At 34.9% G+C, this 17,745-nt stretch overlaps 1 protein-coding gene across 6 annotated transcripts in view; it reads left to right on the top strand.

The window, feature by feature from the left end:
- The first annotated feature begins 7,976 nt into the window (after positions 1–7,976).
- LOC138709488 (uncharacterized) overlaps positions 7,977–17,745 on the top strand; it is a 967,551-nt gene continuing 957,782 nt past the window's right edge. For 2 of the 6 annotated variants that reach the window (XM_069840294.1, XM_069840295.1), the window contains exon 1: positions 8,568–9,351. The gene's annotated coding sequence lies outside the window, so the exon portion shown is untranslated. The other 4 variants (XM_069840290.1, XM_069840293.1, XM_069840291.1 and 1 more) reach the window with 3 other exon arrangements.

Here is a 17,745-nt window from a genome sequence, read left to right as displayed (position 1 = left end):
GGTTCCGTGTGGCATGATGTTCACAAGCAAGAGTCCTTCTGAATCGAAAAACACAGTAGCCATAACGTTTCCTGCCGAAGGTGTACTTTTGAATTTCTATTTCTTTGGTGAATTTGCATGATGCCACTCCATTCTCTGCCTCTGTCTCCGGTCCAAAATGGTGGAGCCATGTTCCATCTTCTGTCACAATTCTTGCAAGTAAGTCATCTAGCACTTATCATTGACAATTAGTATGATAACAAATCAAACAAAAGCTGCACTGAACCCATTGCGTCTCCGTTTTCTTTTTTGTTATCAAATCTTGTCTTCAGATTTCTAAAATTCCTATTGTAATACATTTTATACTATTTTAAAAATTGTAACACTTAATGCTCAACAAAATTTCGCCTCAAAGAGCTAAGATTTCTATCAGTAAAGCTAAGCCTATATGGCGACTACAGATGTATCTAAAATTCCAAAAACATTTCCTAAAATTTCATGAAGATACAATAAATCTTTGTACCAAATATCATATGCTTACCTTTAATAATAAGCCTGTAATGTAATTACAAACATCCACAAAATTTGTACGCCTGAGAAGTCTACGCAAACTTGCTCTCTCCAAACATAAAAGCTCACTGAAGCAGCTACAATAGTTACACAAAGCGTAGCTGTATGTTTCTGGAAACTGGACAACATATGCAATCCCTTGGCAGAAATTTGGATCTCGTAACATCACAAAAGAGCAAAGAAAAAGTATCACGAAATAACCACTGCTACGAAATTACCAATGTTTACCCTACAGTACATTTTGTGGTTATGTTCGCATTATCAAGAAACTCATGCGAAAGCTTACTTATCTATTATTTGCTTTTCTGTCCTAACTAGTATTCAGAAATTGGCATTATTTTTACTATGAAGCTTTTAAAAAACACCTATATACTTAAATGATAATCAACAGCATATTCACGTAATCAATGTTGGCAACCCTCCTGTTTGAAACTACGCTACGGAAAATTAAAAAAAAAAAAATGAATTATATCGTCAGCAAATATGCTCAGACTGTGTTGTGCATTTAATAACAGTTACAAATAATTTATTTTCATCACATCTAACATTAAAATACATCCAAACAATAAAAGTGTCATTGGCACATTTGGGTGGCAACACTGGTCGCAACCGCCGCAAAAGTTTCAACAAAACCGATATGAAAAATGCTGCGGCTGCAATCCTGAGAACCCTGTTTACACGTCGCTACTTCTAAGCTGCGCGCAGCATGGAAAAGTAGCGGGCAGCAGGTTCGGCAGTCGCTACTTTTCGGGTTGCACCGTTGTTCACATGTCGCAGCACGAGAGTTGCGCAGTTTTTTGTACTGCAGCGCTGCAAAAGTAGCGACGTGTGACCGCACCTTAAGACATTGCACTAGCGTGCATCCGTGGCTGCTGACGTGTATGCTTCCTCCCTCTCCCTTCTACACAACGGAGCATATTGCGATACACTTCTTACCCATTACCCATTTCAGCGAATGCTAAGACCACTGGTTTAATGTATTATACTAGCTAGAAAAAGTTATAAATATCAAGAAAATCACGTTTAAAAGAATGAGTGGAAGAATACGAAGAATATTGAAAGAGGAATTCTTAAGAACAAAATTCAAATCTTATCGGTAAAATAAAAATAACAAAGAATTATTTTTAAATATAGTAAAGAGAGATTTTCCTTAATAAGAATTTTAGTCAGACATGGCGGTATGGTGATAGGGTCAATTAAAATGTATCTCGATAATTGAAAATTGAAATAGAAATGGGGGAATCACAAGATAGGGACTAGAAAAGACAACATGCTGTCATGGTTGGATAGATCTTCTCAAGAAGAGGTTGAATAGACATCAGAAATAGCAATCGCAAAAGTGAGGAGTATAAAAGAAAGTGGAATGTGACTCATGGCGTGATGTAAAACTTTTATGTATTAATGTAAAATACCAAGAACATGTGCATATCAAATACGTACATCATACATCATGCTTCAAAATTTTAATAGCTATTGAAACAAAAGGTATTACTTCTTTAAGATTGTTTACACCAAAATGCAACACTGCTACAGTATTTAATCATAGTAGTAACTTAGGCCCAAGAATATACCCTATAACAAATTTATATTTCAATATCCTAATCTTGTCAATTCTAATAATTCTAGTATTAAATTTAAAGAGTTATGCATGGATTTTATAAAAACTGAAAAATTGTAAATTTAAATTTATATATTCTTATTGTGTAGTAGACATAAGACAAATTGTATTATATAGGGGAGAGTCGGGTAGTATCGGACATCGGGTAATATCGGACAGTGAGTTTCTTTCATTTACCACACGATGATAGTACCTGATTGACATGGTTACGTTTCTGTGATGTCGCATAGAGAAACGTAACCATGTCATTCAGGTACTACCATATGGTGGTAGATGAAAGAAACGCACTGTCCGATACTACCCGATGTCCGATACTACCCGACTCTCCCCTACTTCTTAATTTCAATTCAGGAATCCGCCCCTGAGCATGAGTTCTACTCTTTCAGGGGCGAGCTAAAGTTTTTCTGTTTATAATATGTTACAACTATTAGCTAAATAAATAAATAGACAGACAGACAGATAGACAGACAGACAGACAAACTTACTATTAAGTAAATATTGTTGTTTAGTCAACTGTCCGAAGACAGGTTTGAACCTCATAAGTAAACAATAAGGCATCACTCATGAGGTAACTAGGCGAGGAAATAATGGGGTAGGGTGGCCAGTTCCGTTCCCCTCCAATGCATACATCGCCGATTAGCTACTTATTCCACTAATCAGACTTCAGATGCTTTTAATAGAAAAAGGAGCATCTTCTGCGGACCTCTGGAAAAAGAACTAAGGACTCGTGAAGTGCCTTGTATGGAGTGTGGCATTGTATGGGGCAGAAATATGGATATTACGACGAAATGAAGAGAAGCGAATAGAAGCATTTGAAATGTGGATATGGAGAAGAATAGAACGTAGTATTAGTAGTAGTATTTATTTATTTAACCTGGTAGAGATAAGGCCGTCAGGCCTTCTCTGCCCCTCTACCAGGAGATTCCAACTACAATATCAACAATAAAATTACAATTACAATTACAAATAATATTACAATTAGTATTAAATTTACAATTAGAATAAAATCAAAGTACGAAAAGATTACCTGAATAATTAAAGCTAGATAATTTATCATAGAGAAACAACGAATATTTTATATTTACTGAATTACAAATTAAATCTAGAATAACAACATTTTATAGTGATCAAATTACTGAATATTGAAATATTTTGTGATAGATTAAAGAAACTATTTACAAGTAATCAATTACTGACCAAGTGCCTAGTAAGTTTTCGTTTGAATTCAATTTTATTTCGACAGTCCCTCATGCTAGCAGGTAGCGAATTCCAAAGTCTTGGCAGGGCTATTGTGAAAGAAGATGAGTATGAGGAGGTGCGATGGGATGGTATTGTTAGTATTGTTTCATGACGAGAGCGTGTGTTCAGATTATGATGGGAAGAAAGGTAAGTGAAGCGAGACGACAGGTACGAAGGAATAGAAGAGTTCAAGATTTCGAAGAGAAAGAGAAGTGAATGTAAATTTCTTTTCTTATCTAGTTTAAGCCAACCTATTGCTTCCAGGGATGGGGTAATATGATCATATTTACGAACATTGCTTACAAAACGTACACACAAATTATGAGCACGTTGAAGTTTCATTTTGTTGTCGCTGGAAAGGTCAGTCAGTAAAATGTCCGCATAGTCGAAATAGGGAAATGCAAGTGTCTGCACAAGGGACTTTTTTAAGCAAGGGGGGAGATGAACATTTATCCTTTTTAGCACATGGATAATAGAATATACTTTTCTGCAGGTTTCTGTGATTTGCACGTGTGAAGTGGGCAGACAGAATAAGGAATGAAGCTGTTTTGGAAAGAGTGGATGAAGAAAGAATAAAAATGATGCTGAAACTGATCATAGGGAAAGGAACTGGTTGGGTCACTGGCTGAGAAGAAATTGCCTACTGAAGGTTGCACTGGAAGGAACGGTGAACGGGAGAAAAGTTCGGGGTAGAATCAGATATCATAATGATAGACGACATTGAGATATTGTATGGATCATATGAGGAAACGAAGAGGAAGGCAAAAAATAGGAAAGATTGGAGAATGCTGGGTTTGCAGTGAAAGACCTGCCCTTGGGCAGAACACTAAATGAAAAAATGAATGAGGTAAATATTAATAATGCAATAACTTTGTGCATGCAATTTATTTAAGAAACTCCGGAAGTATTTATTGGGACGTTATAAACACGCAATGTGAGAACCTATCGTTACACGCCAAACGTCAACACGATGGTTAAATTCTTACCACACTCTCTCCAACATATTTCTGGTACAGATGCAATCGCAGCATTGATCTGATGTCTTACTTCATCAAGGTCTTGGGTCCTTCACATACCCCCAAAGAAAGAAGTCACATGGTGTCAAGTATGGAGGTTACCTTTGAGACTTGGACAACCATCGCATATATTAGAGGGCATAATGGACCAAAGCAATCCTACGATCAAGGATCCGTGTCGGGACAAGCCAATACCTATTTTACCAAGACAAATGTTATTGTTGTTCTATGATTACATCATCCAGAATATCTTCTTTATTCATGTTGGTACTAGGGTACCAGTTTCTGATATCTCTTATTTCTCATTTATTTGTGTAGGATTTCATTTATTTGTGTAGGATTTCATGTCTTTTATAATGCTTTAGGCCTATACGTTTATATTTTGCTTATCCTCCTGAGTCCTGAGATATTTTTTGTTTTATTTTTAAGGTTAAATATAATTCTACATTTAAAAAAGGAAAGTCACTGAAATGCTGAAACATTCAGTTAGGTCACACATGCAGGTACACTATACTATACTTCTGATCTCTGCACATATATCATATATCATATTTTTTATACATATTAGCAAAAAAAATGTAAAAGGAAATATTTTTTTTAAGTATTATTAATCAATATTATCAACAGTAGAGAATTGACTATTACATGATTAGAAGAAAGTATATAAAGATTAGAAGAAATACAGTACTCTAATACAATAAAATATTAATTGACTTACTGAAATTCTATTTCACTAATGTTAGCTTCACAGAAACGTTTGAACGGAGCCGACATTTTCAGATGACTGTCTATGCTGTAAACAAATGACGATCGCAAAGCATGCTTTATAGTACCGTAAAGAATTTGCAGTTTGAAATGTTGGCAAACAAATGCTAGGGTAGTGATAAAAACAAACAAATGCTAGGGAAGCGATAAAATTAAACAAATGCTAGAGAAGCGATAAAATTGTGCGATAAGCAGCCGTGATTGGTCGAAAGACGTCCTTTCCTACCGTTTGATTGGTCAAAAGTAGTATGACGTAGTAAAAGTTTAATAGTCATTATAAATATATTATTATTATTGTTGTTGTTGTTGTTGTTGTCAAGAAAATACTAGTGGAAACACTAGTAATGCCCCACTTCGATTATTGTGATTTTCTACTGACTGACCTCAATGTCAACCAGTCGCAAAGATTACAACGTGTTCATAATTCTTGTGTTCGCTTCGTCTGCGATGTCCGTCGCGCTGACCACATTACCCCATCCTTCCAAACTCTAGACTGGCTACGGCTTAACGAACGTAGAAATTTTCATTCCCTTGTTCTCCTTTTCCAAGTCCTTCACACCTCTACACCTACCTACCTTGCCTCCCGTTTCAGTTACCTCTCATCATATCATAATCTCTTCACACGTACGCAAAATAGCCGCATACTAGCCATACCAACACATAAGACATCATCGTATTCAACATCATACACAATCTCGCCCTCGCGCTTGTGGAATACCCTACCCAGTGACATCAGAGACTGTCGGAATTTAGTAGCGTTCAAAAGCAAACTTATTAAGCATTTTCTTACTGCGTAGAGTAGGTTTAATTTTTACTTAATAAAAAAATGTTTGTTTCTTCTGAACTTTTACAATAAACTGTGTAGCTTTTATTAATCAGTTAATCTTTTAGTACTTTGATTTTTATTGTATTTGTAAATTTAATATTAATTGTAATTATAATTGTAATTGTATTCTTAATATTGTAGTTGTAATCCTCAGGTAGAGGGGAAGAGAAGGCCTGATGGCCTTATCTCTACCAGGTTAAATAAATAAATATATATATTCGCACATAATTATGGGGTAGGAGATTTGACTTCACTGTGATCTGAAGTATTTATTTATTTATTATTTTGCTAATAAGTGTAACATAAAATATAAAATATACAGAGAAACTTTAGCTCGCCCCTGAAAGAGTAGAACTCATGCTCAGGGGCGGATTCCTGAATTGAAATTAATAATTATACAATACAATTATAATTAATAATTATCCAATACAATTTTCAGTTATAGTATATAAATTTAAATTTACAATTTTTCAATTTTTATCAAATCCATACTTAACTTTTTAAATTTAATACTAGAACTATTCGAATTGACAAGATTAGGATATTTAAATATAAATTTGTTATATATTCTTGAGCCTAAATTACCACTATGATTAAATACTGTAACAGTGTTGCATTTTAGTTCAAACAGTCTTAAAGAATTCATACCTTTTGTTTCATAACTATGAGAATACAATTCACAATTATTTCGATTTTTATGTATGAAATTTATTAATACAATATAATAAATTTGTCTTACGTTAAGTACATTAAAGTCTAGAAACAAATTTTGAGATGGAAAATGAATAGGTTTATGAAGACATATTTTAATTATTTTCTTCTGTAATAAATAAAGTGGATTAAAATTGGATTTAAATGAGCTACCCCATCCTATAATTCCATACATAATTACCGATTGAAATAAAGTTAAATATATTGTACGTAATGAACTTACTGACAAGTAATTCCTCAATAAAAGAAAATAATATACTATTTTACGTAATTTATTACAAAGGTAATTAATGTGTTGGTTCCATTTTAAATGATTATCGAAAATTATGCCTAAATACTTGACTTCAGAGGATTCTTTAATAATCGGACATTTACACTGTATAAGACAACAATCAGAATTATGTAATTTAATACTTAATATAGATGTAGGAGGTTTGTTACATTTTTCAGATAATGAGAAAGGAATAATTATGGTTTTATTTTCGTTGATAGAAAGATAATTTATGTGAAACCATCATATAGTACAATATACTTCAATGTTTCACACACTACCGTATTCAATTATATTCATCACCATCAGGTTTGAAACGTACAAAGGACAGCCCGAAGACGTACATGAGGAGAAACGAGCATCTACGTTCCAACCATCCCGTATTATAAAGATAAATACCAACTTCACGATATCAGTGTTACGGGATTGATGTTTGGAGCAAGAGGAACGATACCCAACTTCCCTTCTCAATTCTGTAAGGCCCTAGGACTGCACAAATCTTTTCTGAATGAACTGGCCCTCCTCATAATTAAAGAGTCAGTCAAACTTTTACGGAACCACCTATATGGACTCTAATTCAGTGTATGGAAAAAAATTGACGCACCATTATCATTTTTCTTTTTTATTCTTAGCTTTCATTGATTCTTTACTTGAAATTTTTTTTCTTCTGTAAACTGCCATTGTTTGTTTGTGTATTTGTTTACCCTTTTCTTACTCTTTTAGCTCTCATCTTCTATTTTGTTCTTGTATTGTTTTGTATGCTTTGTCTAATGACAGCCTCTAATTTGAGGAAGCTCTGATAAATAAATAAATAAAATATGCATACAATTATTGTAATATAAATTTAATACAGTTAAGATGTCTCCCAAATCTTCTTAGCATTAAAATATAACGTTTACCGTGTACTTAAATGGCACTGTGTTTAACTATTGCAGAAGATGGATGAAATGAGGGAAAGGTGAAGAATCTTGCTGGAATAATAGAGGGAAAAAGGAGTAGCCTTACTCCAAGAAAACCCTATGCTGTGTTTGCGTTGTCCACCACAAATCCCATCACTACCTCACCGGGATCGAACCCGGCTCACCTGGATGGAAAGCCAACGCGCCACAGCTTCAGCGGCGGGGAGACTGAGGTACGTACGTGCACGTTCAGGTTGTTACGCGCTCCCTCGACGCAGTTCAGCGCGCGTCGCTCCGTCCAGAGGGCGGGCAGACTCCCTCGCCGCGTCTGAGCGGGAGACAGACTCCTCAGTCGCTGGCGGCAGGTGGCAGCGGGAGTACGCGGTGGCGGGCCTCTCGGATAGGGACGGAGTGAGTGGGGGACACGTGGCGGTCAGCCCTTCAATCGATAGTGTCATGCACAACACAAACAATACAGTGCATTTTTGTTCGATTAATCGTTCTTCGTTAATATGTATTCAACGTTTGGGATTATTTTTTTATATTATTGATGTTCTCTAACATTTTACGAGATTACCTTGAAAGTTACACGTGGTAAACATAAACAAATATTAATTCATTTATATCCCATGCACTTCGTTTTGATGTAAAGAAAAAAGTGAAATCGTGTAATAATTATTATAGCTTTATATCATCGTAAACAGAATTCAGTAATTCATTTTAGACAGAACTCTACAAGACTCTTCAGTAAATAACTAGAACTGGCAAATGCCTTATTATTTCATTATATTTATGAAATTTCAAGCCCTTTTTAGATTACATATACTAATACACAAACTTATTTTGATACGATTTGAAAAAAGATCTCTAATTGATACTTGAATGAAATGTGTTTCAATATGTTTGTGTTTGTGATTAGATATAAATTTTTTGAACATGTATGCAGTTTTGTAAACATATCACACACAATTAGATTATAAATATGAATGGTTGTTACTGCCACGGACTTTACGATGTGTGAACTCTGTTAAGATATTCAGTTTTACGTCCTTTGATTCATGTGTGGTTTGTGACAGGATTTTATAAAGCGTGTGATTAATTTATTATCGTTTACAAACTCACATTCTGAGCCGAAAATTAAGTATACGTGTAAAGAAGTGACTTTTCTTGTAATGGATTGGTTGGCTGTGTACTTGTTTAAAATAATTTACACTCAATTTAATAAACTTTCTGTATGCACATTCAAACGATAGAAGTGTTACCAACATGATCGGAGTAGTTTACGTTTCTATGTTCTTCGGACTGCCTATAGTTTTTATGCGTTGTACGATGTTTCCAAGTGGATTTCTTATGCAGTGACGTCTATTTCGTATTCTCCATTTGATGTTTGTTCCGTGTGTCGAACGAGTGACTATTGTTTTTGCTGCTTCCTACAAAAACGTGACTTTCTACTGGTGGTGAGTAAACACTAACAAACTTTGACCTTGAGTTGTAGCTGCGATTTATATTGCAATCAGGGTTGCCAGATGTATGTATGTATTTATTCACACTGCAAATGGGTATATATTCGGTGGCAGTGGTAACTAATTACACTCAATAATGACAATTAATAATAAACACAACTAATAAAAAACAATAATTAACAATAATAATAATAATAATAATAATAATAATAATAATAATAATAATAATGAGCATCCTAAATTAAATGAAGCATGGTCACTTAAAATAACATTTAAAGTAAATCTAATTTGTATCTTAACCCTAAGTTCGAACTAAGACCCACGAGTGTGACAGGTTCATACCTGCACAAGTACCTTTCGGCACTACACTTACTTCGCTGTCAACTCACTCACTGCACTGATTCTACCTGTTTTCAATAACACATCTAAACATTTCACTGTTCAAATACTTTGCACAGCCACTCCACTGACACTACACACTTCACTAACACAACACACTTCCTCACTGATAGAACATTTCAAATAACAAGATATCAATTACACCCTTTAAGTAGTGTGTATAATATACTACCGTCTATTAGTAAAGTCCTTAAGCCTATTTTTAAATACGTTTTTGGTTGTTGGTAAAGCCTTTAGTAAGTCTGCAGGTAAAGCATTCCAGTCCCTGATAGTACGATTGAGAAAAGAAAACTTTCCCGTGTCCGTCCTCTGTCTTCTTTCCCTCAATTTATACAGGGACATCATTTTATTTTTACTAACATTTTTAATATTAACCTGTCTATACCTTTAGAGAACCGGAAACACCGCTTGCTCCCCCCTCCAAGACTGGAGTTCGATGATACTGGCGTAAAACACAAATCACTCTACTAGGTATAGGATGGAAGAAAAGTAGTTCATCCATTTACGTAAACTAGGAAATATCGCGATTTTGAGTTTGATAATTTTCATTAGGTTTTTCTTTAATCAAAGTACAGTACTGTATTAGGAATAAGTGTTTTTACTCACGAACTGAGTTATCCATGCAAACGTATTCATTATGCAGTGTATACTGTCTACAGCACATTAGCGTACAATATAGAGAAAGAAGTTAAATTGAAAAATAATCATAATATGAATATTTAAACACAATTTTGAAAATGGTGGCCGTTCATTTCGATACAGGCTTCAGTTCTTTTGTGCATATTATCGCACTATAGACTATTGCATCTAATTCCAATTCCCAGTTTCGTCCTTCGTACTAGTAACTCATGTTGAAATAATTCTGTACCTACTCTACGTACTGTGAATTCAATCTTCACTTCTGTCCGACCTGAAAATATAAAATTACTCAGACATGCTATCTACTGTCCGTCCAAGTGGTTATGCCTCAGGATTGTAGAAAGGGAGGAAATCACGTGACAGTTAATTACTTAACGAGGCCCTTTTATTTAAGTTAAATTAAACACCTGTATAATATTACGTAAACGTCCAATTCCTAAGAGAATTTAATGTTTTCAGGAAAGAGCTAAGACAGCCCAGCTTTTACAGAGGGGCGAGCAGAAGCAGGTGGGGGAAATCGGGATGCGACGTAGGCAAACGGACAGTACCTGTGCGAAAATATGATTCAATATTGAAAGCTCTTTCGTCACTGGAAAACGCGAACATATTTCTGGAACGTACTATACTCAGTAACTCCGTACTGCTTACTACCTGCGGTCTTATTTCTGTGTGGAGTTGGAAGTTCGTTAGTAGAAGGGGTGGGAGTGAAGTACATTCAAAAACTCAGGTACAATGAAAATTGAAGTAAAAATAAAATGATGTCCCTGTATGAGTGGTCGTTCCTTGAAGAGTAATTTGGCGGCTGCAACCTATTTTTTATTTCTCTCCAGGCAGGCTCACCTCTGTATGTTTTGAACAGTGCGCATAATCGAATTCGCGTTCTCCGGTCCGTGAGTGTGTCCTGGATTTCCCAGCATTGTTTGGATTTTAATGTTGTGTCCTGTGTCTTGGTTTTACTTACATTTGTCCAGGATTGTAAAAATAAGGAAAAGATACAATTTTATGCTAATTTCTCTAAAAGTATTTTAAAAATGTTATTAATTCTTTCAAGACCCTGTCCAAGCTATGTTCAATGCCGTCGTTAACACCATCTGGCGCCTCCTATCAGGTTGTATTAAGATGAAAATAATAATTATAATATTTATTAATTAATTTATTTATTTATTCCGGTGTAGTTAAGGGCATCAGGCCTTCTCTTCCACAACACTAGGAATACAAATACAATAATAGAAATAAACAGAAAAAAAACACTATATACAAAGTAAATCTACACAAGAAATAAAGAGAGAGAGAGAAAAAAACATTATAAACGAAGTAAAGCCACACAAAAATATACACAGGTTGCAGTCACACAAACTTTAAATGATTAATTAATTGTATTCTAACTAATTAACTAACATAAACAAGAAACTTGCAATTTTAATCTAGATGAAAAAAGAAAAAGAAAAAAAAACACAAATCAATACTTCTAGCAATACCTAAAAACATTAACTAAGACAAAATTTTCCAATTTAATTTTGAATTGTGATAAAGTCCGGCAGTCCCTGACGTCATTAGGTAACGAATTCCAGAGACGAGGTATTTCTACAGTATAGGAAGATGAGTATAGAGACGTTCTATGATGAGGGATAGAAAGAAGTGCTTGATGTCGGTTTCGAAGAGTTGTAAGAAATTGAAAGCGCGATAACAGATAATTCGGAGTAGAAGTATGCATGATTTTAAACAGAAGAGACAGTGAATGTATTGTTCTTCGTTCCTTCAGACGCACCCACGAAAGTAACTGGAGGGAAGGTGTTAATATGGTCAAATTTATTAGTATTGCAGATGAATCGTATGCACACATTATGAACACGATATAGTATGTATTAGGTAAGTTATTGTACAGCATCTTTTGAAGTCTGATTGATGTAATACAGTGCGTTCGTAGCCCGGACGGACCATTTCATGGCGGTCTGAGACTGGGTGAAGATTGGTCCGCCTGCCGCCAGACTTACACGTAAACGACTGGCAAGTCATGGGTACGGAACACTAACTACTCTGCTAACATTAGGCTTACCTGCATCACAACAGATGTTGAAAGTGATGACCTCAAGTCGAACACATTCCCTGTATCTCCGAAAACAATTCTGGTTCACTCGCAAAAGTTCATGTTGACTGATTGCCTGTATTTCTCTCGTGATGTGCTTCAATTCTTCTAACGTGTGCGGATTTGATGCGTACACTTTATTCTTTAACGTTCCCCCATAAATAAAAATCGCATGGAGATAAGTGAGGGGAACGAGGTGGCCACAATCCTGGACTAATTATTCTGTCACCAAACACATTTCGCAATCCATGCATAGAATTCGCAGCGGTGTGCGGTGTTGCTGAATCCTGCTGAAACCAGCAACTCAATCGTTCATTTCTTGTTAGCTGCGGAAAAAATTATTTAAAATTGAAGTAACATAAACGTGTGAATCAACTGTTGTGTCGAAAAATATGGGACCGATAATTCTACTCGCACTCACTGCACACCAAACCCCAACCTTTGCAGCGTGGTGAGGAACTTCATAAATAATATGGCGATTTTCGGTAGCCCTATATCTATTGTTCTGAGTAGAAACGTGACCGTGAAGATGAAATCATGCTTTATCAGTGAAGAACGTTAAAGGTGGGTCCACGTCGCAAAAACCAATTGCAATAATTAACCCTGTACGGCTTAAGTTTCAGAAGTTTTGTTGCCACAAAAGCTGACGCCTTGGAAATGTTAACCTCTTGTGCTAAACGTCGCAGTGGTTTGCGGGGTGAGTGCTCTAACCGGCCTCTACTTCATTAAGCTTCTCTTCTGTCAGTACACGGCGTTGTTGAACACGTTTCTTGTTCAAAAAAGATCCTGTACGTCTGACTTTATTGACAAGGTCATGAATAGTTGACCTGCTAGGAATTCGAACACCTGTAAACCGATGTTCAAATTCTCTTCAACACCTTCTTGTAGAAGAGCATTTCACATACGCATCATAGAGAAAAATACGTTGTTCTAAAGTGTACTCAACCATTGCACCACGAGACAACACAATTTTACTCACAACACACGCACAGACGTCTTTCCCTCATGACAGATCCAACTCGACTGACCGGTAGAGATGGCCGATATTTCACAAACCGATATTTTGTCACAGGTATTTTTTTGTCACAGATGAACCTGTGACTGATGATGCGAAATATCTGTGACAAAATATCGCTACCGAAATCTGCTCCGTATTCAGTAGTCTGTGACTAAAATATCACTAGTGATCGATTCAGTACTCTTATCTCTTAGGAACAGGGAGTCTATGACGTTCTCACAACTTTCTCCTCTACGTCGTGGGTTTGCGCATGCGCATGATACAGTAACAGCAATCGGGCGGTGACATTTGATTATTTTTTCGTGATATTTTCTTCAATATTATTTTTTGCAAAGTGATGATTTGTTGCAAAGTTATTAGCGGCATTATAATAATATAATTATCAGTCTGAAATTTTTGTTTTCATAGTTAGTCTGTAGCCTATATATGTTTTATAAATATTTTATGCATTCTCCGATATCTTTACATTTTCATATAACTGTGAATTTATATTAACTTATATGTATTTTCCACTCAATTTTTACGCAGTAGCAATATTTTTTCAGTTATACTTTTAATTACAAACATAATAGTTAAAGAAGCCTACAACATTATCTTAATAATGTCACTGAACGTTATGCTCTTCCGAACTTTCGAAGCATTTCTCAGAAGCCGACAACAGTACCTATAGTATTAAAACCGAACGAGACAAAACTGGCTAATATGGTGGGCAACTTATTTGACTAAACTAACCTTGAGGTAGTTTTCTTCGTATTCCCCTTATACACTTTGCATATACGAATCTGTGACAGGTCAGGTTTGATTAGTTTAAGCTTTTATTATGCCTAGACATATATGATCAACAACTAAACTAGCGTTGAGGTAGTTCTCTTCGTACTCCGCGCATACACCTTACATATACGAATCTGTGACAGATTAGGTTTGGTTAGTTTAGGCTTTGCTATGCCCTGCATATACGATCACCTGCATCTCCAAAAAAAATCAAATTCAACGATTTTCATTTCCGATATTACCGAAACTACCTCAGCGCTAGTTTAACCCGATCAACTGCATTTCCACAAAAAAATCCTTATAAATGCAATGATTTTCACATCCGAAATTGCCAAAACTACTTCAGCACTAGTTTCACCATCTTATTATAAATGATGTGATTACTTCAGATATCACCGAAACTACCTCGGCGCTAGTTTAATCCGAACAACTGCATCTCCACAAAAATTCCTTAGAAATGCAACGATTTTCACGTCCGAAATCGCAAAAACTACTTCAGCGCTAGTTTTACCGTCTTATTATAAATCATGTAGTGATTACACGATTTAAATAATACCATTGATTACCAGTACCACTTTATCTTTTGTAAAATCCTATCTGAACAACTGTTTTGTTTCGTAATTATTTTCCAATGTTTTTCCGAATACTTATGTTTCGTTAGTTTTTATTCTATGACTGAATATTATAATGTTAATGCACGACTTAAAATAATTATCCATTATATTATATACAATAAAAATGATCAATTTTTAAAACGATTAGGATAATCACATAACCTCAATTTCTCCATATCCAACTACATTTAAAAATGATCAATTGATTCAATATTTATAATATAACCTCTTGGTACAAGAGATTAACTTTTGACATTTATTTATTTATTAATGTTACATGTACATAATTTATTTGTTGGATTCTCCCATATAAATCACTGATGTGTGGCTCGTATAGAGAAATCGCATTCACAATTCATTGCTCTTCAATATTTCCTGCTAGTTTTTATCGGTGTGACAAAATATCGGTGTAATTCATGCATATTGTGCTTGCTTATCGATATAAAATATCGGTGTGACAAAATCACAGATAAAAGTCACAGATATTTAATTGTCACAGTCACAGTTGTCACAGATGCTTGAAAATATCGTTTAAGCTCATCTCTACTGACCGGCGCGTCAGCGGTACTACAGCGCTACTCTGGCGGCAGGCGCGCCAATCTTCACCCAGTCCAAGACCGCCGCGGAACGTTCCGGCTGAGCTACGAACGCACTGTATGTATCTAGTCAGCGATGTATACAATGAAGGGGGAAAGGAACTGGCCAACCTACCCCATTATCTCTTGGCTTAGTTGCCTCATGCCTTTTTGTTGTCACAGGTTCAGACCTGTCTTCGGACAGTTGACTCCAACAACAACAATTTATTTAATTATTTATTTATATCTATAACAGGGCAAAGCCCCAATTACAATAGACAGTACAGATTAAAAAAAAAACACACACACAGAATTGCATATAACATGAAAAAAGAGTTAAAACAGAAACAAATGCAAGATATAAGTGTAATTAAAGATTAAAAATTAAAAAAAAAATAGATACTACTTAAATAAAAGACACAGATATAGATATAAATGAAAAATACCAAATAAAAATAAATAAAAAAGAGTTAAGTATAGATATCATAGCCAAAAAGTAAAATGTAGCTATAATTGGCAAATTACAGAGTAAATATAACACTAGGTTAATAAATTCAGTATACAGTATTATATAGTAGACTAATAGGCTTAATTTATTGATTTAAGAAATTCACCGCTACAGAACACGTGTCCCATCCAGCATGATACCTGACTACAGCTACAACCAACATGCAACTAGAATCCAACATATCATGAAACTATTGCTGTATATAACTTTTTCTTGTACATATTGTACGATAACGAGAAATCTAAAACCTGTTTATTTGATAGATGATTGTAAGTTCGAAGCATTAATAAAAGTGGAGACATTTTATGAGATAGTGTTTTTGTTGTCTGTAAATAAAAGAGAGATCGCTTTCTCAAATTTGATTTACCAATATTGAAACTAATTAGCTGTAGAAGATCAGGGTTGTCTATTAAGCCATTTATGGTTTTGAACAAATACATTTGTAGTGCTCTTATCCTGCGACTACTAAGAGATGGTACATTAAATTCAACCAGCATGGATTCATAAGATTGGAATATGTTGTAACAACAACAGTAGGCTATCTTTATTATTTACTTTCTTTGGAAATTGATTTATAATTGTTGGAATTTAAACACGTATGATTTTTTGAAGTTTATTTATACACGCTTTAACATTTGTGGTCATATCGTGTGTTTTTAGGATGATCTGTGGGTATACCAGTAGGCCGTGTTTACTATTGTTGATTGCTGTTTCTATTGCGTGTTGTAGATGGCTTGTGTTCATGTAACTGAATTGAGGTTTTTTATTAATGTTAATGATATTATTAATTGAGGCGGTGATGAATTTTGGCATGTAAATTTTCAATCCGCATTTGTCTTTGTGACTGAGGGAAACCATGAAAAACCTTGAACCCGAGACCTTCCGAATATGAGTCCCAAATACTACCGTGTGAGCCTGCTCCCTAGGTTTATGAATTACTTTTTTTATCAATAATTCAAAGGACATTTCATAGTCTAGCAAAAATGTAACAAAATTAAAAGTTTAGGTCCTATGTCATTAGTTGAAATACATAAAACGAATAAAACCAGTTGTATTGCACATTGAACTAATTCAAATATGTAGTAACTTTAAGGTAAGCACTATCATCTGTCCTGGATTCCTGATAAGAGAATCTGTCAACCCTGATTGCAATAATTTTACATTATGTATGTAGAAGTAATGCTAGTTCATGATTTAACCGAATTTATTACATGGGTATTTACTATTTCTATCATCTCTCACCCTGTATTTATCTGCATTTCATGAAAAACTTTAATAGATTTTAACCATGTAGTGTCTTATTATTCATTTTCCCATTGTTTAGTTAGACTATTACACTTTTACTACGTCACATTACTTTTGACCAATAAAACGGTACGAAAGGACGTCTTTCAACCAATCATGGCTGCTTATCGCACAATTTAATCGCGTCCCTAGCATTTGTTTCTTTGTTTGCCAACATTTCAAACTGCGCTGGTCTGGACGTCAAAAAAAAAAAACAACAACAACAAAAAAACAAACCACTCCAGTCGATGCACAGCAGTTTCAAATTTGACTCACATTGGCATTTAAGAACAAGAATTAATAAAGATCACTGGTCATACCTATGCATATTTCCTGAAATCCTATTTACAAATAAATGAAGAGCACCATTCGGAAGTCCTGAATAAGTTGAGGAATACACCATGTAGGCCTACATCAACGAGTTCCACTTCTTTTACGCACACGTCCAATATAACATCAACTGAACCAGAAACAACTAAAACATTAAAATTTGA

The sequence above is a fragment of the Periplaneta americana genome, chromosome 11 (assembly GCF_040183065.1).
Source record: "Periplaneta americana isolate PAMFEO1 chromosome 11, P.americana_PAMFEO1_priV1, whole genome shotgun sequence".
Taxonomy (NCBI): domain Eukaryota; kingdom Metazoa; phylum Arthropoda; class Insecta; order Blattodea; family Blattidae; genus Periplaneta; species Periplaneta americana.
The sequence above is the reverse complement of the archived record's forward strand: the minus strand, read 5'-3'. Positions and strand labels throughout refer to the sequence as shown.